General features: G+C 48.1%; 1 pseudogene; it reads left to right on the top strand.

Moving 5' to 3' along the window:
• Window positions 1-8,629: 8,629 nt before the first annotated feature.
• LOC150002117 (RNA-binding protein 34-like) lies at window positions 8,630-20,991 on the top strand (annotated as a pseudogene).
• Window positions 20,992-23,046: the final 2,055 nt, after the last annotated feature.

Raw genomic sequence — 23,046 nt, 5'->3', positions numbered from 1 at the left:
CGACTCCATCTGGGCTCGGAAACAATACCGGATATAGGATCCTGAGGGAGGAATTACATCACCCCGAGAAACACCAAGGTTTCAGGATTAGAGGTTAGCGTTTTTGGACCCAAAGAGCTGTGGGGGTCTAGGGCACTAGTTTTTCCCGCTGAAAAGAGAATGAAGAGATCTGTGGGTCATGTGAGTAGTTACTCTATCATATCTTGCACAAGGCTGCTTTAAAAACTATGACGCCCTGGCTGGTGTGGCTCAGTGGACTGAGCCCTGGCCTGCAAATCGAAAGGTCTCTGGTTCAATTCCTAGTCAGGGCACGTGCCTGGGTTGCAGGCCAGGTCCCCAGTTGGGGGGCATGCGAGAGGCAACCGATTGATGTATCTCTCCATCTCTTTCTCACTCCCTTCCCCTCTCTAAAAGTAAATGTTAAAAGCTCCACGAGGAGCCGTAGTGTGCTCAAAGCCATCTCACACAGCGCCACTCCTGCCTCCGCCTCAGACCCTGCTCCCCAAGTGGCCGGTGGCTCACTGCTGCTTGCCTGAGGCCTCGCCCCCTTCCTGGGAAAGGGGGACCTGGGATTCCTGATGCATCTTGTCCTGGAAATGAAAGTTGTGGGCTTGGTGCCCCAGAACGTTCACTAACCTTAAACTCTCTTGCCACCTCTGAAGGCTGCGCTCTACCCTGGGAATGAGTTTCCGTGCCACTGGGCGCTGGTGTTTCCTGCTCCCCACGTGGAACCAGGGCAGAGGAACTGGTTTCCTGTAATCCTTGGGCCTGAAGAGGCCCTGAAGCCCCCCAACAGACTGAGCAACCTTGCTTAGGAGAAAAGCCTGCAGGCTTCTGAGGGGCTCAGATCCCTGCATGAGCCCAGAACAATCCACCTTGAGCCAACCCTGCTCTCCAGGGCCGCCCATCACAGGGTTTGCACCCAGAACTTCTAGGAGCTGAATGGTTACCCTGACGGGGTTTACTGTCGGAGATAAAAGACACAGGAGCACTCCCCTTCTTGCTCTGTGTGAGGTGTGCATGTGTGTGCGTGCATGTGTACCTCTAATGAAGGATTTTTTTTTTTTAAGAAGGCTGGTGCTTCTGTGGACCTGGATTCCTCATAGCTCTTTGGGACTCAAACTTGACTCCTAAGGCCTGGTGTCAAGTGGTTGGGGTGGCAGAAACAGACCTGGGATTTCTAAGAGAAAAACGCGACCTTCTGGTTGCCTGGTCATTGCCAGTTAACTGGGAGAGGGGCTGCTGGACAGTCGTGGGGCTTGGCCTCCAGGTCTGTCTCAGTTTCCCTTCCCACGGCCCCTGCCAGCTAAATCAGCCAGTGCAAAGCAAACACCTCCCTTGGAGAAGCTCAGCCCAGATTCTGTTCTCTCTTCTTCTATCAGCAATGAATCAAGTACCTAGTACAGTCCATTGATGTGCATTTTAAAGTGTGGACCAAAGCTTTTAAAAGATGCACCTCTGCAGAATTCAAAAGAGCTACGTGCTGGTAACAAATCAGCACCCCAGAAACGTGGAAGTCTTCCCTAATGCCCTCCTCCAGAGAGAACCGCCATGGCAGTGGCCACAGATGGCTTCCCCTCTGTGATCCTCATGCTGGTGCCGGGAACCCTGGCCAAGTAGACCAGACGTGGCCACATTTCACATTAACTGCTTGTGAGGTGCCAAGAGACTTAGGCACACACTGAGTGGCACAGCCAATGGTGGAACCCAGGTCTTCAGGACATAGATGAGTGTTCTTTGCACGAATGCATGTCCGTGCCAAGCCTGGTGCCCATCTAACACCCATGGGGGCTATAAGCACTTAGTCTGTGTGACCCTGCCATCTGCACAGTGCTTCCAGGTTGGCCCTGTGAGTCTGGCTCATCCGCCCAGGAAGCACATGGGTATGGTCCCAGAGGTCAGGGCCTTTCCCCACACAGATCCCCATTTCCACTGAGAGCAGGGTCCCCAACCTCTGGGGACTGCAGTAGTCAGAAAATAAAACTCAGATTTAGCCCAACCCATTCCCTAGAGCAAAAATACTTTCTAGTGGCCACAATTTAAAAAAGGTAAAATTGATGTTTTATTAAACTCAATATACCCCAAATACTTCGTGTATAATGACTATTTAAAAATAAATGAGCTCTGATTGGTGTGGCTCAGTGGATTGAAGCACCGGCCTGCAAACCAAAGGGTTGCTGGTTCGATTCCCAGCCAGGGCACATACCTGGGTTGCAGGCCAGCTCCCCATTTGGGGGCGTGGGAGAGGCAACCACACACTGATGCTTCTCTCTCTCTCACTTTCTCCCTTCCTTCCCATCTCTCTAAAAATAAAATTAAAAATAAAAATGAATGAGATATTTTACATTCTTATTTGTGCACTAATGCTTTCAAATCCAGTGTGTACATCTCAACTTGGACGCTACGTTTTCAACATTTGAAGTGATATGCAATCCCACCTAAAACAAAGCCGCGTTACAGAAAAGTTTACACTGCTTGCGTTTAAATCTGATTAAAATTAAGAGGAACAGTTGGGTTCCTCAGTCGCTACTTCTCAAGCGCTCAGTAGCCTGCTGTGGCCGGGGCCACCTACTGAACAGTGCAGACTGGACGCTTCCAGGTAGAGCAGAAATTTTTAGAAGCAAATCACAAGAGCGACTTTTATAGTGGATTTGGAGCAGAACCCAGAACCTCACACTTCGCAGAGAAGATTCTGGGGTCAGGCCTTCTCCGTGCACAAGCCGAAGCCCGGGGCGGATTTGGGAGGCGAGAAGCGCATACAGTTCTGTCCGTGTGTGGGGACCCCACAGGCTGCGGGCGAATCAGGACAGCAGCCGGGGTCAAGGGAAGGACCTCCTGGGGCCTCTGCGGTCACCAGGTCCCCTAGGGTGACTCCCAGGACGTGAGGGCGACCCCGGCCATGCGCCTGCCACGCGCTGCTGGCCGGAGCCTGCGAGCAACCCGGTGCTCCCTGTCCCTGTGGCTCCCCGTTGTCCCCCCTGTGGAGACAGAAGTGACCCATTCACGAGTCGGGGGGCTCCTTCTAGAGCGGGTCCGGCGGTGGGGCGCGGTCACCCCGGCCATCTTAGCGCCGCGGGGCCCATCCCTGCCTCGGGCACCAGGGGGCGCCCGGGCCTCGCGCCACGGCCCAGAGTCGGGGCAGCCCTTCAGCTCCCACGGCACCCTCGCCGGTGTGGGGTGGAGCCGGGAGGCCCTGGGTTACCACGCCTGCCCCAGGCCCTTCGGCTCTGCCCGCGGTGCCCGGCATTTGCCCGAAAAAACCGTTGAGGCCATTCAAAAACCGAGCCCGGGAAACCAGTCCCACTCAGGGAACCCAGCCCCCTGATAACCCCAGTTTTGACCCTCCTCGCCCATCTCAGGAAGAGCCAGGGGCACTCCTAACTGCCTCTCCGCCGGGGCTGCCGTTGGCCAGCGACAACTGTGGCTATTTAAGCAAGCAGGGACTTGTTTGTTGGAAGGTCAAGGTACGGCCCCAGAATGCCGGGGAGGCTGTAGGTAAGACTTGGCGAATGAGAAGAGCCAGGGACTCTGGAGACCCGGCCTCAGGAGCCACGGGGCCGGAATATGGCCACCCCAGGAGGCTGCCCTGGGCCACTGAGCATGCACCTAACGGCCATCCCTTCTCTCTACATCACGTGAGAAAGAAAACCCCAGCTGGAGCCAGACCCTTGTCGTAGTGATGGGGACCAGAGAGGAGGGGCATGTAGACCTACTTTTCAGCATGATCAGTCTGGGGGAAGAGTCCCTCCACCCCCTGCCCCCCAATGGAAAGGGAATTCAACACAGAGAGGTCACAGCGAGGTGCCTACCACCACTAACTGTGCCCCCACTCTACGGAGCCACCCTCCCCCGCAGGTCCAGAGGAAGGAGAGGCAGCTCACTGGCTTCATCCCATCTCCCCAGCTGACCTTTTGGGCAGGGAGGAATAAAAGTCATGAAAACACCACAGACCGAAAGGGGGGGCTTCCTGGAGGAGGGCGCTCCATCGAGGCCTGGCTGGATGAAAAGGAACTGGATTAAGGGAGAAGAGGGCAGGGCACCCTGGATAGGTGGTGCCCAGGGATGTGGCAGGGAGTTGAGAAAGGAACTGAGGGGAGGACAGAGCAGGGCGGGTCTCAGGGTTCTGAGTAGTCTGGAGGTCATGGTGGCAAAGGAGTTAGTTGGATGGTGGCTTGGGCCAAATCAGGCATCAGAGGTACAAGTGGGGATAAAAAGAAGGCTATAGCCCTGGCTGGTGTGGCTCAGTGGACTGAGTGCTGGCCTGCAAACCAAAAGGTTGCTGGTTTGATTCCCAGTCAGAGCACATGCCTGGGTTGTGGGCCAGGTCCCCAGTTGGGGGCGTGTGTAAGAGGCAACTGATTGATAGTAGCTCTCTTGCATGATATTTCTCTCTCTCCCTTTCCCTTTCTCTAAAAGTAAATAAATAAATTTTTAAAGAAGAAGAAGGACAGAGAGACAGAAATGGGCAGGGACCTGAAGTGTTCTTCAGAAGCAAGAGGGCTGGGCAGGGAGGGACAATGAGACAGGCTGCAGGTCAGGGTGGTGGTAGAGCAAGGGCGACGGGACAGGGGCCATGCACAGGAAGGAAGGTGAGGAAGGATAAAAGGGGCCTGGGGTGCTCACTTCTAAGGTGGAGGGAAGACCAGCTTCCACCTTGAGTGTGCGCTCTCTCTTGCTCCTTCTCTCTTGCTCTGGGGGAAATCAGCTGACATTCTGAGCCACCCTATGGAGAGACCCACAGGCTGGGAATCAGAGCCTGAAACCGGTGGTTCCTCCAGACTCAGTCAAACTAGGAAGGACTGCAGCCCAGGTCTAGAATTCCTGACCCTAGAAACTACACTGGGTAATCCATTGTGGCTTCTGCTTCTGTGTTTGGGGTGTAATCAGTTACCCAGCCACAGACAACTAGTACTCTGTGACTTTGTGGAACCGCTGTATTAAGCACAGACTACATACCCCTAGGCTTATTTTATGTGAGAGAGAAAAAGAATTTCTATCATGTTTAAGCCACTACTTTACAAATATTTCTTTTGTTTTCTATGCATTAAAGCTGAACCTCATCTTAAACGATTTGATCATAAGCACCAGGCATAGCAGTGGAATGGAAAAATCAGCTTCCTACTTTTTTTCTGTCTGCCATCCTACTTTGGATCTGCAAGGTCACCTCGGGTCCAAGATCGATGCTAGAGCTCCAGAAATCCGATCTCAAGGTCCAGGCAGCAGGAAGAAGAAAGGAGGGGAGAATAAAAGGTGCGCATCTCCCAGCTGACAGCTCCTTTTAAGGAGTCTTCTTGGAAGCCTCCACCTCACTTCCACTTCAACCTCTTTGGTCAAACCAAGACACAAAGAAGTGAGGAAATGCACTTCTTCAGCTGCACACATTGCCCCCTAGAATAACATTGGAGTTCTTACGCATGCAATCTGTGGATGTTGTGTGCTTTGATCCTGTTGGAACAAGTCAGCTCTTTAAAAAAATTATGGGGCAACTGGGGAAATTTGAACATGAGGGGCAGTGTGATGATAAAAGGGGTTATTGATTTTTAAATATGAAAAGCTATTGTGTTTTCTCTGTGTGTGTGTGTGTGTTCAAAGACTACCTTTTAGAAATACATATTAAATTGATGAATAAAATAATACGATTTGTTTCAAGATAACCCTATGATGGGAAGGAAGTAATTGTTGAAACAAAATTAACATGTAGAAACAATTGCTGAAGCTGGGTGGTGGGTACATAGAAGTTCATGATACCATTCTCTCTATTTTTTAATAGATTATAAATTTTTCATAATAAAATTTTCTTTAAAGTTCTGCTATTAAATAAAGTATTGAGAATTATGTTTTTAAAAATTGGGCCCTGGCTGGTGTGGCTCAGAGGATCGAGCACCAGACTGCAAACCGAAGGGTCACTGGCTCAGTTCCCTATCAGAGCTCATGCCTGGGTTGTGAGCCAGGTCCCTGGTTGCAGGTGTGTGAGAGGCAGGCTATTGACGCATCTCTCACACATCGATGTTTCTCTCCCTCTTTTTTCCTCTCTTCCCCTTTCTCTGAAAATAAATAAATAAAATCTTTTAAAAATTAAAAATTGTATTTATTTATTTCTAGAGAGATGATGGGAAGAGAGGGAGAAAGAAAGGGAGAGAAACATCAATGTGTGATCAGTTGCCCTTTGCACGTTCCCACTTGGGGACCTGGCCCACAATCCAGGCAGGTGCCCTGACTGGGAATTGAACTGATGACCTTTGGGTTCTCAGACTGACTCTCAATCCACTGAGCTACACCAGCCAGGGCTAAAATATGAGGGGGGTATAAAACATTGGAGTTCTTTTACTAAGGAAAGTGGGAGTTGGGCTTTGGGGACACACGGAGCAGCCTCTGCCAGTTACTAGCAGCTGAGCTCAGTTCCTAACTGAGAGTTGGCCTGACTGTCCCATGATCTAATGTCCTCCAACAGGCCTGGGCAGTGCCCTCCAGGCCTTGGCACCAGCTAGACACCTGGGTTGCCCGGCACTTACTGGGTCATGCTATGTGGCCAGGTTTGCATTACGGGCCTGGGAGAAAGGGAGGAAGGAAAGAATGGGTGTAACTAAAGGTATGTGAGACCCAGGCCTTGGTCCCAAGCACTTAATAATTTATCTGGGCTGACAGTGCCAATAGGTGGCAAATTGTTTCACGTGTGTTCTTCCAGCAAGGTGTGCAGGAAGGCTGCATGGAGGAGGAGGCAGGGATGAACCGGGCCTTCACTTGACTTGAGAAAGAGAGGAGACTTACCTGGTGAGAGGAGGATGTGATCAGGAGGCCTCACTGAGCCTGGCTGCCAACTTCATGTCTTAGGGAGCTGAGGGGTGCCATTGCTCTGTGCCTGTTTTTGTCCCTAGCAAAGGAATTAGGTCTGAAGGATAAGACAGCAAGCCACAGAGTCTCCCTGTTAATAATGACAATAATCACAACAGCAACAACAGCTAATGTTTTAAGGTTCCAGGCATTGAGCTAAGGGTTTAATTTACATCAAGGCTCTGAGGCTGGTGTGATTGCCCTGCAATGGACAGCTGTCACCTTCGCCTGCCCAGCGTCTGTTCCTTCCTCTGGCATCAGTGCTGCTATGCTGTGTGGGGGAGCTACCCCTTCTCATTCACTCGAGTCCATGTGGTGTTTGGATGGGGGCGAACACCCTCTTCCCCTCCCTCCAGTGGTGGCCTCCACCCTGCCAGCCAATCAAGTGCCCTGTTCTGAGAGGACCCCACACACCATGCCACGGGAAAGAGAAGCTTCTATTCCCCCGGGGATGCTACGCTGCCAGGAGGTGAGCCTGGAGCCAGGCTGGGAGGGCAGTGCTGAGAACCTCCTTGCCGGGCCTCTGCTCTAGATGAGAATGTTAAAGCCCCATTTTTTGTCAAAGTGTGTTATACTGTCTTTCAGTCTTTGGCGATCCAGAATCATGACTAATAGACACCTTCAAATATTCAGGTGAGAAAACTAGAAGGTGCAGCTACAAGCCAAGGTTACCGCGTCTGCTTAGAATCTGAAATGCCATATCTTAGGCCTTAGAGGACAGACTCCCAAGAGTGCAGATAAGAGAATAGGTTTAAGCCAAAGCCTTAAATAGGAGATGATGGCTTCCAGTTAAGATGACAACTGACCACACAGGTCACCTCACTCCCTGCCAAACACCACTAAAGGACAGTAAAGGGCTACAAAAGGGGACAGAGGAGTAACCACAGGAACAAAAGGAGAAGAGTCACCAGTAGCAAACAACATTGTTGGAAACTGGAAAACGGGTGACACGTAGTGACTAACATGTTGGATTAAAAGCAAAATGAAACAAAAACTTCTCATCAGAAGGGAGGGAAATTAAGAAGAGACCCAGTTTTCACTGTAGAAACTCCCCAAAGGTTGGTGGCTCCAGGTTCCCTTGATCCTGGGGGTGAAGGAAGGGCTGTAACAGCAGGAGAGGCTGAATAAGTGCTGGATGCCCTGGTCTCCCTGCAATTCTGGGCACCAGGCCACTGACCCCTCCCGACTGAGCAGACAGAGGGTTTTGCTAGGGAAACAGCAAACCAGGGGCATATAAGCACAGCTAAGGGGAGATGACCACACTGAAAAGCAGGGCTTCAATTGAAAGTTAACACACTGAAGAACTATATGACCTCAACCTCCTTCCCTGACTCAGCGTCCAGGAGCCTGGCAACTAGGTTTATTCCCTGGAGGCAGGAAATGCAAGGATTCCTCTATGAGTGCTCCAATCAACTCAGGAGAGGGACCGAAAGACACCAGTGCTGGGAGTGTCTTACCCACAAGTAAAGCTCAGGCCCAACTAGCTTCCCTGGTGGATCCTACCAAATATTTAAAGAAAATTTCATACTGATTTTCGAAACTCTTACCAAAAAATAGTAAAGAAGGGAGTGCTCTCCCAACTCATTCTATGAGGGCAATATTATTGTAATACCAAAACCAAACAAAGACCTCACAAGAAAACATCAACTTACACAATTTTGTTAATTATATCTAAATTTTTAAAAATCTGTTTAAGAGTTTAGGATGGAAGTCACAGGGAACCCGAAGTGCGGACTCATGTGCTGAAGCTCCCCTAGTAGCTTAGGGTTAGGGTTAGGGTTAGGGCCTTGGGCTGAGAATGGCCCTGAAAGGAGACCATCCAAAAAGGAAACAGAGTGAGGAAGAAGAAAGTGCATCCCAAATTCGAAGACCACTTTTGTGAGAACCTGCAAAAAAAGTGAAATTGAAGGAGACACTTTTTGATGCAGACAAGAAGTTGAAAGACAGAGAAAATGCTGTAGCGAGTGTTGATTTAGAAGAAGAAATTCACCAGAATTTCAAGAGCAGAAAAGGAAAAATCCTCAAGCTGGTGTTAAAGTAGCAGATTAAAAAAAAGTACTTGGAGTTGTATATCACATAGTTGTCAATCAAAGTAAGAAAATTCAAGTCAAGGAAGAAGGAGAAGAGAGATTAAAGAATAAGAGAATGGCCTTGGTCAGCTAGCTCAGTAGGTTAGAGCATCGTCCCAATACACCAAGGTTGTAGATTCAGTTCCCAGTCAGGACACATACAAGAATCAAGCAATGAATGCATAAATAAGTGGAACAACAAATCCATGTTTCCTTCTCTCTCCAAAATCAAAAGAATAAGAGAATTGTGTTTGTGGGGGATTTGTCACAGATAATAAGAAGCTGAAGTCATTTTTTGAAGCATACGGACCAATCGAATCTGTATGATTTCATCCTGTGACTCCAGCAGAGGAAAGTATGTCCATGAAGTTGGCCACAATAAAACATAAAATTCATCCTGATCAGAAAAATAGTAATGCTTATGTTGTGTTTAAGGATGACAGAGCTGCTACTAAAGCATTGAACAGAAAGGGGACCCAAACTGCCGATGGATTTCGTATTACAGTTGATCTAGCATCAGAGACCTCATCTAGAGACAAGTGATGAGTGTTTGTGGGGAATCTCCCATTGAAGACTCTGTGGGTGAGGACCACTTTTTTGACTGTGGGAACAACGTGGTAGTGAGGATCACGAGAGACCAGCTGACAGGTGTTGGCAGAGGGTTTGGCTATGAGTTGTTTGTGAATACAGATGCCGTTCATCTTGCTCTAAAATTAAATAACTCTGAACTAATGGGAAGAAAACTCAGAGTCGTGTGTTCTGTTAATAAAGAAAAAGTAAAACAGCCATAGAACTTACATGCATGACCCATGGACATGAACTAAGGGGGCTACTGGGCAGAGTGGAGCAAAGGGAGAAAAATTGGAACTACTATAACAACATAATCAATAAAATATACTTTAAAAAGTTTCTAAAAAAAAGAAAAAGAAAAAGTAAAACAAAATTCAAATCCCAGTTTGAAGAATACCAGTAAACCTAAGAAGGGACTTAATTTTGCTTTAAAAAATGTAGGACATGCTAAAAGAAAGAACAGAAGAAAAGTGGATGAACTAAGAGACAGAAAAAAAGAAGTAGCAATTGGAAGCTTTGGTTTTTCTACTGAGTACTGGTTATAAAAATGTGGTGAACCCTTCCCCCAAAATATGTTTAAGATGAAAAGACAACCCACAGAATGACAGAAAATATTCACAAAGTATATATATATATATGATATGTAAAAACTATTACAATTCAACAATAAAAAGATAACACAATTTTTAAATGGGCAGAAGATTTGAATAGATATGTCTCCAGAGAAGACATATAAATGGCCAACAAGCACATGAAAAGATGCTCCACATGAATCATTAGGGAAATGCAGATCAAAACCATAATGAGGTTCCACTTCACAGTCACTAGACTTGCTATAATAATAATAATAATAAAAAAGATGAACAATAACTAGTGTTGACAAGGATATGAATAAATGGGAACCTTCATGCATTGCTGGTAGAAATATAAAACATTGCAGCCACTTTGGAAAATTGTTTGCCAGTTCCTCAAACGTTAAGCATAGAATTACCATATGACTCAGCAACTCTAATCCTAGGTGTATACTTAGGAGAATTTAAAACATGTTCACATAAAAAACTTGTACACAAATGTGCATAGCAGTATTATTGATAATAGCCCCAAAGGAGAAACAACTCAGAAGACTATCAACTGATGAAAAGATGACATTCAATGGAATAATATTCAGTCTTAAAAAAGGAAGGAAATTCTGATATCAGTATGTTATAACATGGATGAACCTAAAAAACATCATACTGTTCTGGCTGGTGTGGTTCAGTGGATTGAGTGCCAGCCTGTGAATCAAAGGGTTGCTGGTTCGATTCCCAGTCAGGGCACATGCCTGGGTTGCAGGCCAGGTCCCCAGTTGTGGGTGTGAGAGGGAAACACACATTGATGTCTCTCTCCCTCTCTTTCTTCCTCCTGTCCCCTCTCTCTAAAAGTAAATAAGTAAAATATTTTTTTTAACTAAAAAAAAAAAAAAACAAAACCCCAAAAAACAAAAAAAATCATGCTAAGTGAAAAAAGCCAGACACAAAGGCCACATATTATAATGAAATGTTCAGAATAACCAGGTCCATAGAAACAGAGAGTAGATTGATTAGTGGTTGAGCAAGGAGTGGAAAATGACTCCCAGTGGGTAACAGATTTCTTTTGGGGGTGATGCAAATATTTTAAAATTAGATATTGGCCATAGTTGCATGACTTTATGAATATACTAAAAATCACTGAATTGTTTGGTTGAAAAGGATGAACTTCATGGAATGTAAATTATATCTCAAAAAGTTGGTAGAAAATATTTTTAGAAATATCTCTCTTAATGAGATGAATAGGTTGTTTTTGTTTGTTTTACAACTATGTTTTATATCCATGGTTTTAGGATAGAATTCAGGAATAATTTCAATGCTATTTTTAATTTTTTGAGATATAAGCACTGAAAAATCTTGTTCACATAAATTAGGAGATGGGAATAGCAAGCATTTTGATGCAACAATTTTAATAAATTCTTTGGATTCTTTCTGAATTATAGCCAAAATCATAGAGTAATCTATCATCACAAATTATTTTTAATGATTTACCTGCTGACAAATCTATTCAGTTCTCCTCTAATTTGCTGAAAGCAAAGAATTGCAAGTCACCTGACTTGCAGAACAATTTTGTTTTTTAATTCAGTTGTTAAAGTTACTTTGTCCATTCTGGCAAGTATTCCAAGAAAGCTTTACCAAGACATCAAATAACTTAATTATCAAATATAGCAAAGATGTCAAAAGTATTAATTTTAGCTGTTACTTTTTTCTTTCACTTACAGTAACCTTGCTTACCCTAACATAATTGGAAAATTTGGAAAACTAAAAACATTTTTTATTTTAATATGACCATAGTAACATAATTATGTATAAAATGCCTTTGTCACACATTTTATATATACATAATATATGTAATGCACACACATACATAATTTTTTGGTCAAAACCTTGAAACAGCAGATTTGGCTATTTGATTTATGGAAAACATTTGCTATATAACCCCAATTTAGTCCTTGTTATCAAATCAATCAACCAAGTCAGACTTTTAATCTGAAGCCTGACATCACTTTTTAATTCAAATAAATACTTTCATATACACTTTGGGAAGTAAAAAAGACATTGAGCCTTGGCCGGTATGGCTCAGTTGGTTGGAGCATGATTCTGTGAACCAAAAGGTCACAAGTTTGATTCCCAGTCAGGGCACAAGCCTAGGATTTGGGTTCAGTACCCAGTGCGCATGTGTGTAATAGGCAACTGATGGCTGTTTCTCTCTCACATCAATGTTTCTCTCCCTCTCTCTCTCTCTCTCTCCTTTTCTTTTCTCTAAAATCAATAAGCATGTCCTCAGGTGCAGATAAAATTTTTAAAAAGACATTGAGAAATAAATTATGAAGTACGTCTTGCAAAATAGATTATTTAAGGCAGATACAATTAGAACATAGGAAATTAGTCCTTCTGGCCAAGATGGGGGCGTAGGTAAACACACTTTGCCTCATTTCACAGCCATAAGAAGGATTGCATCTACCTCAAAACAAAAAACAACCAGAACTACCAGAAAATCGAGCTGCATGAAAGTCCAACAAAGATATAAAGAGGTAACACTCACCCAGATGGATAGGAGGGGTAGAGCTTGGGGGGAGAGGACACAGTGTGATAGTGGCAGTGGCAGCAAGACAGTGACTGTGGCCAGCCAGCAGAAAGTGCAGTCACACATTATAAAAGTCAAGAGGGAACCTGGGAAGTGATCCCAGGCCCAGGCCAGGCCACACAGCTCACAGTTCCAGCGTTGGGGAAAATCAAGCCTCATTACTTCTGACTGTGCAGACCAGTGGGGGTTGGGGTGGAGGAAGAAACTGCCAGTCTCTCAGCAGAGTCTGCTTGTTTAAAGGGCCCCCACTGTCCTAGAATGTCTGCATACCCACCCACTCTGGGAATGACGGCCAGGGCAACAGCTAGAGACGCGCCAGTCCCATATGGGAATGGGAGAAGTGCCTGGAAAAGGGGCAAGTGCTGAGCAAGCAGCATTTTCCCCTCTCAGCATTACAATGTGGTGCAACAAGTCGCCCTGTACTGATGAGTACCTAAGGCTCTGCCCCTTACAACGTAACAGGTGCAAAAGCTCTAACTATGACACAGAGGCAAACAAACACAGGAGCCTATCAAGTTAAGGAGACAGAAAAGTATGGCTCAAAAGAGGGGATAGATCAATTTTCCAGTGGGAGAACTAAGCGACGGGGAGGTAGCCAACCTAACAGATCCAGAGTTCAAAAGACTGGTGATAAAGATGCTCACAGATGTGACAGGCATGCTAAAGTATGGCAAATGCAGAAAGGAAGAAGTGAAGGCTATACTAAGTGAAATGAAGGAAAATCCATACAAAACCAATGGTGAAGGGGAGGAATTCAGGGTTCAAATCAATGATTTGGAACATAAGGAAGAAATAAACAGTCAAACAGTACAGAATGAAGAAACAAAAATTGGAAAAAAAAATGAGGAGAGGCTTAGAAACCTCTGGGACAACTTTAAACATGCCAACATCTGAATCATAGGGATGCCAGAAGGAGAAGAGGAAGAGCAAGACATTGAAAACTTATGTGAAAAAATAATGGAGGAAAACTCAAATTTGGCGAAGGAAATAGACATACCAGTCCAGGAAGCACAGAGAGTCCCAAATAAGATAGACCCAAAGAGGACCACACCAAGACACATCATAATTAAAATGTCAAAAGTTAAAGATAGAGAGAATATTAAAAACAAGAGAAGAGAGTTACCTACAAAGGGGCTCCTGTAAGACCGTCAGCTGATTTCGCAAAAGAAACTTTGCAGACAAGAAGGGACTGGCAAGGAATATTCAAAAAAAACAAGGACTTACAACCAAGATTACTCTATCCAGCAAAGCTCTCACTTAGAATGCAAGGGCAAATAAAGTGCTTCCCAGGCAAGGTAAAACTGAAGGAGTTCATCATCACCAAGCCATTATTATATGAAATGTTAAAAGGACTTATTTAAGAAAAAGAGGATCAAAACTATGAACATTAAAATGATAACAAACTCACAACTATCAACAACAGAAACCTAAAAAAATGAAAACAAAACAAATGAAGTGAACCACCAGAATAGGAACAGAATCATAGGTATGGGGATCATTGGGAGGGTTATCAGCTGGGATGGGGGAGGAGGAGAAAGGGGGAAATGGTGCAGGGATTAAGAAACATAATCGGCTGGTACAAAATAGACAGGGGAAAATTAAGAATAATATAGGAAAGGGTAAAGCCAAAGAATTTATATGCATGACCCATGGAGATGAACTGAGGGAGGTGGGGTTGCTGGAGGGAAGGAGGGTGCTGGGCAGAGGGGAGCAAAGGAAAAAGAAATCGGGTCAACTATAACAGCATAATCAATAACATATACTTAAAAATAAAATGAAAATAAAAAAAGTAAATCTCTTTGTCCTTCCCACTCCCCCATACCCAAATTCCTTTCCCAGAGGCAAGCACTGTTTGTAGATTTATTGGTGCCTCCCAGAGATGGCCTTGTGTATATAATCAGAAGTAACAGCTTTCCCTGGCTGTTGAGGCTCAGGTGACTGGGCATCCTCCTGCGAAGCCAAAGGTCACGGTTCAGTTCCCGGTCAGGGCACATGCCTGGGTTTCGGGTCTGATCCCTATTTGGGGAGCATGTGAGAGGCAACTGATTGATGTTTCTCTCCCTCTCTTTTTCCCTACCTTCCTCTCTCTAAATAAATTAATTAAATCTTTTTTAAAAATTTTAAAAAGAAGCAAGTTTTTATATGCTAATGGAAGCATATTACACACCCTGCTCTATGTATTACTGTCTTACATAGTAATAATTCCATGTCAGTGCATACAGAGTGGCTTCATTCTTTTAAACAGCTGTATAATGTTCCATTTACAATTTATTTTATTAAAGTTCCAGAAGTTCTAGTGGGTTCTTTTCCTGTCTACTATGTCACTTAAAAAAAAATCATTTCCTGTTCCTTGTCAGTCTTTTCAAGTTTGTTTTTCATTCCTATGAACAGAGTACGTATGTTTTGTAGAGACTGGGTCTGGTAATTCCAGTATCTGGAATCTTTGTGGCCTGTTTGTGCACCTATGATTAGTTGCTGGGTGTCTCAGTCACGTTCCCTTGTTTCCTCAGGCACCTAATCCCCGGTGGAAGAAGGCCTGGGCTGTGAAAAGGAGCAGAGAGCACAGTCTAAGTGAGCATTTTATTATATATATTTTGCCATAGAAGAAAAAAAGAATAAAAATGGTTTTAAAAAAATAGGTAGAACACCTGATAAACACATAACAAAAATTTTTAAAAAGACACACAAAAAAAGGTACCCTGGTGCAAAAGATAAACATGGGGCTGGATGCTCATCAGCTTCGTGGGAGGGGCTGTGACAGAGATGCAGGAGGGCAGAGTGAGGCTCTGGGTTCAGGGATGCTAAGGAGGAGGGAGGCTTGAGCGGTCTATCTTGGTGACAGAGGCTGGCCAAGTTTGGGGGCGGGTGGGGGTGGGGTGACATCCCAGGCTGAGGAGGAGGGCTAGGTGCGAGCAGAGAGGCTGGAGGAGCGTGGAGGGAACCACACAGCCTGTCATTCCTGGTTCCTGCAGCATGAGGCAGGCACAGACAGGGCCAGGGACACGGTCACCATGAATGGGCCTGAAGGAGGGGATGACATGTCCTGTGTAGAGTGAATGGGGGCTATTCTACAGGCGGGGAGCCCAACCAGGGGCTGGTGCTAGCTTAGACCAGGGTGGAGGCCAAGCAGAGGGAGAGGTGACATGGGAACGGGGAGAGGAATGGCTCCTGCCAGGTCGCAGCTTCGCAGCTGTAGGGAAAGCAGGGTGTGGAGGCCCATTGGGCTGGTGAGGGAGCCCAGCCCGTGAAACCCTTTGAGGTGCAGAGAGGCTCTGGGGTGGGGGTGGGGGTTCCGCCTCGCTGTCCAGGTGGAGGGCTCCGGTGCCAGCCGTTGGCCTCCCACGTGGAGTCAAGCTACCCAGCTCCGCTGAATTATTTAGCCGCTGCCTCTTGGCTGGGACTGCATTAACAGGGCCTTGGCAGGTGCTAGAAAGTCAAGCTGCTCTGCTGGCTGCCCAGGAAGCAGGGGAGAGGGCAGCCCTGAGACTCCAGGGAGAGAGGCCCCCTCCCCCACCTGCAGCCAGGCTTCTGAGCTGGGCTGGAATGGGCACCTTCCCTCCTGCGCACTTCTGGGAGGCAGGAAGCCTAGCCCTCTGACTGGGGGTGGGTGGGGTGGGGTGCGGGGCGGTCCTGCTCCATGGGTGGGCTGATGAGAAGGAAGCTCTGAAGGCAGGTTGTGTCCTCACCCTAGTCCAGGCTCTATGCTCCCACCATCCCTCTGCTTGTCACTTTGGAATCCCGGGAACTGGACAAGGATGGCTTTTAGGGGCAAAGCTAGGCAGGTGCAGCAGCCTCTGAGGCCTGGCATCGGGCAGTCGATTAAAACCCTGGGCCCTTGTGAAGCCCATGGCCAGAGAAGACCACTCTGGTCTTCCAGCCCCCAAGACCCCTCTCTCTGCTCTGTCTGCCTGTCCCCCACCTATGCCCACCGTGAGCCCAGAAGTCAGCCTCCGCAGGTGTCAGCAGCTCAGTTCAGGGAAGCCTTGGGGCATGTTCATGGCCAAGGGTGGATGAGTGGGAAGTGGGCTAAGCTGCCCTCCTTCCTGAGGGTCCTAGAGCTGGTCACCCACAGATCCTGGGCTGGCCTCTCCTCCAGCGAGGAGTTCATCTGCCTCCTTCTCTGTAGAACGACACTTTCCAGGATCCTTGGGCTGCCCCAAACCCCCACCAAGGATGTGCTTACCACCCCCTCCTCAAGTTTCTCTTCCTACCCAGGCCTGTCCCCACCCGATGGCCTAATTCCTGGAGGTGTATTTTTCTCCAGTGCGGTATATGTTCTCCCCATGTCTTATCTCTCATGGGGAGAATTACAGGGTTCCTAGGAGAGACATTTTGAGGTGGCCAAGATCTTTCCACCAAAGGGCAGTTGCCAGAGACAGGTCACAGGCCACAGGACAGAGAGTGTCCCTTAGGGACATCCCACTGCTACCGTGGGAGTAAAGGGACCATCAAGAGGTGCAGGGGGAGAGGCAGGGCCTGAAGCTCTGCCCCAGGAAGGGACGGCGGCTGCTGCAGTCCTGTGGGCAGATGAGCTGCCCACGGCCTCCTCCCTCCTCTGCCGGGGCCACCCCTAGGAGAGTGGTTAGGGCTGAGCACCCCACCTGTCCCCTGCGCTGTGGTTCTCCCCTCCCCCGCCCTGCTCTTCTCAAATCCTGCCATCCTCCGGGCCTGCCTGGTCCGGGACGCACCTTCAGGAGCCCCCACAGCTGCACCTCTGCCGCTCTTTGGCACAGAGTCCAGCCTGCCACGGTCTGACTGTGGCCCTGCTGGGCTCCCCACCCACCCTGCTGTGACCCCCATTAGAGCAGAGACCACGTCCCTGGGTCCAGCACTCTAGGGCCAGAGGTGGCCTCAGAACAGACCTATCCAGTGAGGAAACTGAGGCCCAGCCCAGGAAGGCCGTGCACCCCAGCACAGGTGACCTGAGAGGCCTCCCGGGTCTTTTTCGAACACTTCCATCCCGGGGAAGCCTCCGAAAGAAGTGACCAGGTGAACAGTGTATGCTCAGGATATCAGAGGAGAAAGAACTCGTTTGCTTTTCTCTTCGTTTTGATGCAGAGACCAACGACCAGGAACAGAGGTGGTATCCAATGGCTCCAGCGTGGGGCAGGGGGCACCCGGGCTCCGGTTACTGCCCCATGCTGGAAACAGGGCGCAGGGCCAGCAGGATCAGTGGCTATTACTAATGCATGTGCTGGCTGTGGCCGAGTGGCCATCTCAGCCTCCCCAGCTGGGGCCCGGGGGGTGGGGGGGCCTGCAGCCCAAGTTCACCGAGCCCTGGCTCCAGCCACAGCCCTGGGGTAATGCCAAGACTGCCCTGAGGGGACAACCAGCTCCCACAGTCTGAGAGCTCAGACCAGCTAGAAGGAGGGGTCAGGCAGGATCCTGGTCTGGTGCCCCCAAATGCTGTGATGTCTGCTGTTCAGAGCCTCCCCAGACACATCCGTGTCCAGCTGCCTCCCGTAGCTCTGGTACCTCCTCCAATTTGAATTTCATTTTTGCAAGGAAAATGATCTGCGTTCCTGCCAGGGCCTCCACCCTGGACAGTCTCCTTGCTCTTCCGAGGGGCCCAGCACCCCAGGGCTACCCTGCTCCACGAAGCCCCCCAGATAGGCAGCTTGCTCCCCCTGGTGCCAGGATCAAGATGCTCTTCGGATGCTCGGGCGAGTGGCCTCAGTGTTTGGTTTTATTGGTCAGTCTGTCTGTCCCCTGCCTTGTTGCAGAAAGGATTCCCTGAGATACAGAGGGCAGATGACTGTCCTGTGCAACGTCACAGGTGCTTCGGCACAGAGTTTAAGTGACTTGCTCAGGGCCAAACAGAACTCATCCAAGGTCACACACCGACCTCCTTATCGCCAGCCCAGGGTTCTTTCCACCAGACTCCCACAGCTCCCCATGAATAATTTGCACCGGCTGGCAGGGCGCTCAGAGACCACATCCCTCTTCTCACTTTCCTGGAACAGCAGCTCCAGCTCTCTGCTCCACCCTGGCAGCTCTCTACCCCTCCCGCAAGCTGGAGGACCTGGGTGTTCAAAATTCTTTCCATTTCTTGCCCCTGCTGGAAGAAAGCGGCCAAATAACGTCTCTTTCTTCCTCAGGTGGGCACCTCGTTCCCTTCCAGCTGCCTTGTGCCATCCTGATTAGAGTCTCATTCATAAAATCATTCGTTCGGGTCTGGCGCAAATGCAGATATGAGACATTCACGCGCGTGCACGCACACACGCACACACTCACTCGTTCGCATGGCAAGAGCACCTCCAGTAAAACATCCTTCGTTCATAATTGGACATTTGTGATCACAAGAGTAGGAAGAAATGTACCTTTGTACCCTGTGTGCAAAACACAAGTGTTGAAAAAATAAAGAGCGTGGTTGAGAACAAAGACTAATATCCTACGAGAATCATGTCACAGGTCCTTCTGGGGGGTATGGCAGGAAAACCGACCACAGGGAGTTGTCTCCTTAGCTGAATTCTGGTCCTGAGATTCCTCTTACGGAACAGATCTCAAGGCCATTTGGGTAGAGCCAGAGCGTACGTGACCTTTCTCCACATATGCTAAAAGCCCTTATTTCCTAAAACACAGTTTCTGACGGGATCCATGGTCGCCTTCCAACATGGCGGGCCCTAATGAAGCAGTGTGTCCCCAAACCTCTTCAAATGCTGTTGGGCTCCCCTAGGTCCCCTCTAGGGTCCAGTGTCTGACTCAAGCATGAGTCTCTGGTGCAGCTGGCTGTGGACAGGCTGGTGGGAGGCAGTTCTCTGAAATCCAGGACATGATCTCAAAGGAGCATCCAGCAGTTTATACAGAACAAGGCTGGGGAACCAGAACCTTTAAAATATCAGACTCAGTTGTTTCCAGGTGCTTCAGAATTACACTTGACAACTATTTGTAGTAACAGAATGTTAGAACAACCCAAATGGCCCACAGGGGGCATTTGCATAATGCATCACTATGTAACTGTTAAAAAATCTACTTCTATGGTGTGACCTCCCAGATATATTAAATAAAATTTTTAAAGTTGTAAAGGTAGGGCAGAAAGAGATGCTAGGTTTACTTGATGTACTTTATTTTGTAGGTTTGGCTATGGAACTGTGGAAATATTTTGCAAAATTATAAAAAAAAATTAAATGTAAACCATTTATAATAGGAAAATATATGAAACAATCAAAATAGCAGTCAGTAGTGGGCTGGTGAAATAACTTTTGCTACATTTATCAAATGAATTCTCTGCAGCTGTAAAAAAGAATGAGATTGGCTTTTAGGAACATTTATGAAATGATACTGAACAACACATAGAGTAAACTAAAGTATTTACATGTAATAGCAAATATAATATATTTATATTTGCCTGCATTTTTAAAAACTCTGGAAGGAAACATAAGATACTAATAAAAGTAGTTGGAAAGAGAAAAATGGAGAAGATAGAGCAGAGGTGGGGAGATTTTTTCATTGAATACCTTAGATGTTATCTTAGGACCTCACCATGTAAATGTATTATGTCTTTAAAAATAAAAATTAATGAAAACATGATTTTAAAATGAAATATGAAAAAAATCCTAAAGATAAAAAAATGGAATAAAACAAAGAAACCCTTGTATCTAGTTACACGGCATGGCCACAGAAAAGCTGTAACAAGTGACTCTAAAACACAGAAATTTGACTATATTCCTAGTAGAGCATATTCTATAGATCAAAGAACTGGAAATATCTGAATTGTTTTTAGCCGTCACGCTGGTGGTGGAGGGGTTGGTTTTGCTCCTCTGAGCCACTTGTGCGTGAATTGTGGCATAAACCAAGTGAGCAGTTACCTTGGTGTCCTTGAGAACTGACAGCTGAGAACTGTACCAGCTGGAGCATGGCCCCCAAGAGCCAAGTGGGGATCATGGAGGAGCCCCTTCTCTCCAGCGGGCACCCTCTGGCATCTTGCTGAAAATGTATCCTCCACCCTGGACATAGTAACTGGCATGAGAAAGAAGCGCCGGAGTGTCGTTTTCACCGTCCTCAATATTGCAGGGCTCGCTTGAAAGGGTGCAGTGTAAACAGAGACATCAGCTGGGTGACTCCCAGAGAGACCAGCTCGGGGCTGGTGGGTCGCAGAGCAGGAAGGCCTGGGAGATGGGGGAGTCCTAGCAGGCTGGCATGAGGGCACTGTTCACGGAAGGGGGAGCATGGAGAAGGAGCAGGTTTGGGGCTTATATAACGTGTTGGCTTTGAGGTTCCTGTAGGACGGGCAGGTGGAGGTGCCCAAGAGGCTACCAGGAACAGAGAACTGAAACTCAGGGAGGAAACCTACCTCGACAAACCGATTCCGCTGAGAACGGCTTGTGGGTGGCAGTGGAAGTCGGGTGACATCACCGCCATCTTGTGAGGCTGTGCATATCCCACATGACCACACCTGGGTGGCTTAAAACAACAGAAGTGCACCCTCTCTGTTTGGGGGCCAGAAGTCTGACATCAAGCAGAGTCAAGCAGACAGGCCAGCTCCCTTCCGAGACTCTGGGAGAGACTGTTCCATGACTCCCCGCTTGGCTGGTGGCACACAGTCACTCCAATTGCTGCCTCTATCATCCTGCTGCCACCTCCTCTGCTGTGTCTCTTGTAAGGACATGTGTCACTGAACTGAGGGCCCACCCAGATAATCCAGGATGATCTTCTTGCCTCAAATCCTTAACTTGATTGCATCTACAAAGAACCTATTCCCAAATAAGGTAACAGTCACAGGTCCTGTGGGTCAGGATGTGGGTCTATCTTTTGGGGAGACACCATTCAACCCACCACACCGTACTTAAAGGAGGAGAAACAGACAAGGACCCTGAAAACAGGAGCCACCCTCTGGGGCTGGGCCCTTGATGCCACAGGACCTGCAGAGGGTCCCACCCAGGGAAGAGAGAAGGTGGGAGTGGATAGTTCTACTTTGTTTGGATGCTACTCTTCCTCCTCAGGTTTATTTCTCCCAGGTTTAGCAAAGCCTGTGTTGAATGTTCCAGCCAGTCTTGGCTGTGCAGTGGAGAACGCGGTTCTTGGGCCAGAGTGACAGGGACCAAGGCAGTGTCAACAGCCACCAGAGGGAGAGACTAGGGGGAAAGGAGAACTCAGAGGCACAGTCGGGGCCAGGGGCCAGCTGGGGCCGCTCTCCTGGGTGCCTGCTCTGGAGAATCAGGGTTCTGTTCTGTCTGGGAAGGTGGTGTTCTGTACACAAGAAGCTGGTGGTCCTGGTACAGGCAAGGAAGGCAGGGAAGAGGTGGGGGAGGGACAGGGTAGGGAGGAGAGGGCAGAGAGATGGATTCCAGACCCTACAAGTTCTGGGTGCCCCCTTGCCGAGGGAAAGCCTGCTAGGCCTTCCTAAGATAAGGAGCCTCATGAAGGCTGGGGGCAGCCCCTTGCCCTAGTACCGCATCTCCAGGGGCTCATCCACAGGGTGCTGAGCAAATGCACGCCTGTGCGTCCCATGAACTGGCCCAGGGTGGTACCTAGGGAGAAGGTGCCCAAGGCCAGTCTGGGGCAGTTTTCTCTTAGCTGGAGGCTGGAGGTGGGGGAGGGAGTAGCTGGGAAGAGCCAAGTAGACCACCTTGCAGAATGGCTCCCAGAGTCTCAGTTCCCTCCCCGAAGCAGATAATAGTGTCAACCTTGAGGGTGACTGTTTGGGGATCAAACGGGCACACACATACTAAGTGGTCACTAGGCAGTAACTCTCATAAGCACCTCTGGGAGATGGAGGAGACTGATGTGGCCCAGCAGGGAAAGCCCAGTGCCTCTGCAGGGGCGGGCACCCTGTGGCCTGGGGTGACAGGAGCACAGTTGGGAGATGGCTCTGGGAGACAACAGGAGAGGGGAGTTCAGGTCCTGAAAGCAGAAAAGCCCTTTGAGGGAGGAATGTCTTAGTGAATCTCATTACTCAGGTCATGGTGGGTATCATGCCAATTAGTGGGTGCCCTAAGCAGGAAGCCCCAAGGGTGCTTTTCCAAACAATTGTAAGGCAATCCTGCACCCTTCCTCATGTTCAAGATGCCTATCATCGGAAAGTTCTGCTTGGCATCTCTCCTGAGGTCCTCATGCTGCAGCCTTGCACATACATGGCCCTGTGTTGGGCTCGGAGACATAGGCAGAGGGTCCTTGGGGAAAAAACACACATGTCAAGATTGGAGGTCCCTATCCAGCTCCATGGTGACAACCACATGCACCCTCGGCTTTGGAGGGCGGGTGGATGGGGAGGGACCCAGCTGCCTCCCAGAGGAGAGATGGCCAGTGTTAGAGTTCTATTCTCAGCCTCTATCAACTTCAAAAGCAATTTCCTTCATTTCTGGCACCATTGGCTGGGTCCCTGGATGAGCAAATGAACGCTGGAAGCAGGTGGGCACAGTTAACATGCGCCCAGGCTTCACGTGCGCTCAGTGGTAAGCAGGGACAACCTGACCTCTGAAGA

This window comes from Furipterus horrens, unplaced genomic scaffold (assembly GCF_987537825.1).
Source record: "Furipterus horrens unplaced genomic scaffold, mFurHor1.1.pri manual_scaffold_9, whole genome shotgun sequence".
In the NCBI taxonomy this organism is placed as follows: Eukaryota; Metazoa; Chordata; class Mammalia; order Chiroptera; family Furipteridae; genus Furipterus; species Furipterus horrens.
This window is presented reverse-complemented; position numbering and strand designations above follow the sequence as displayed.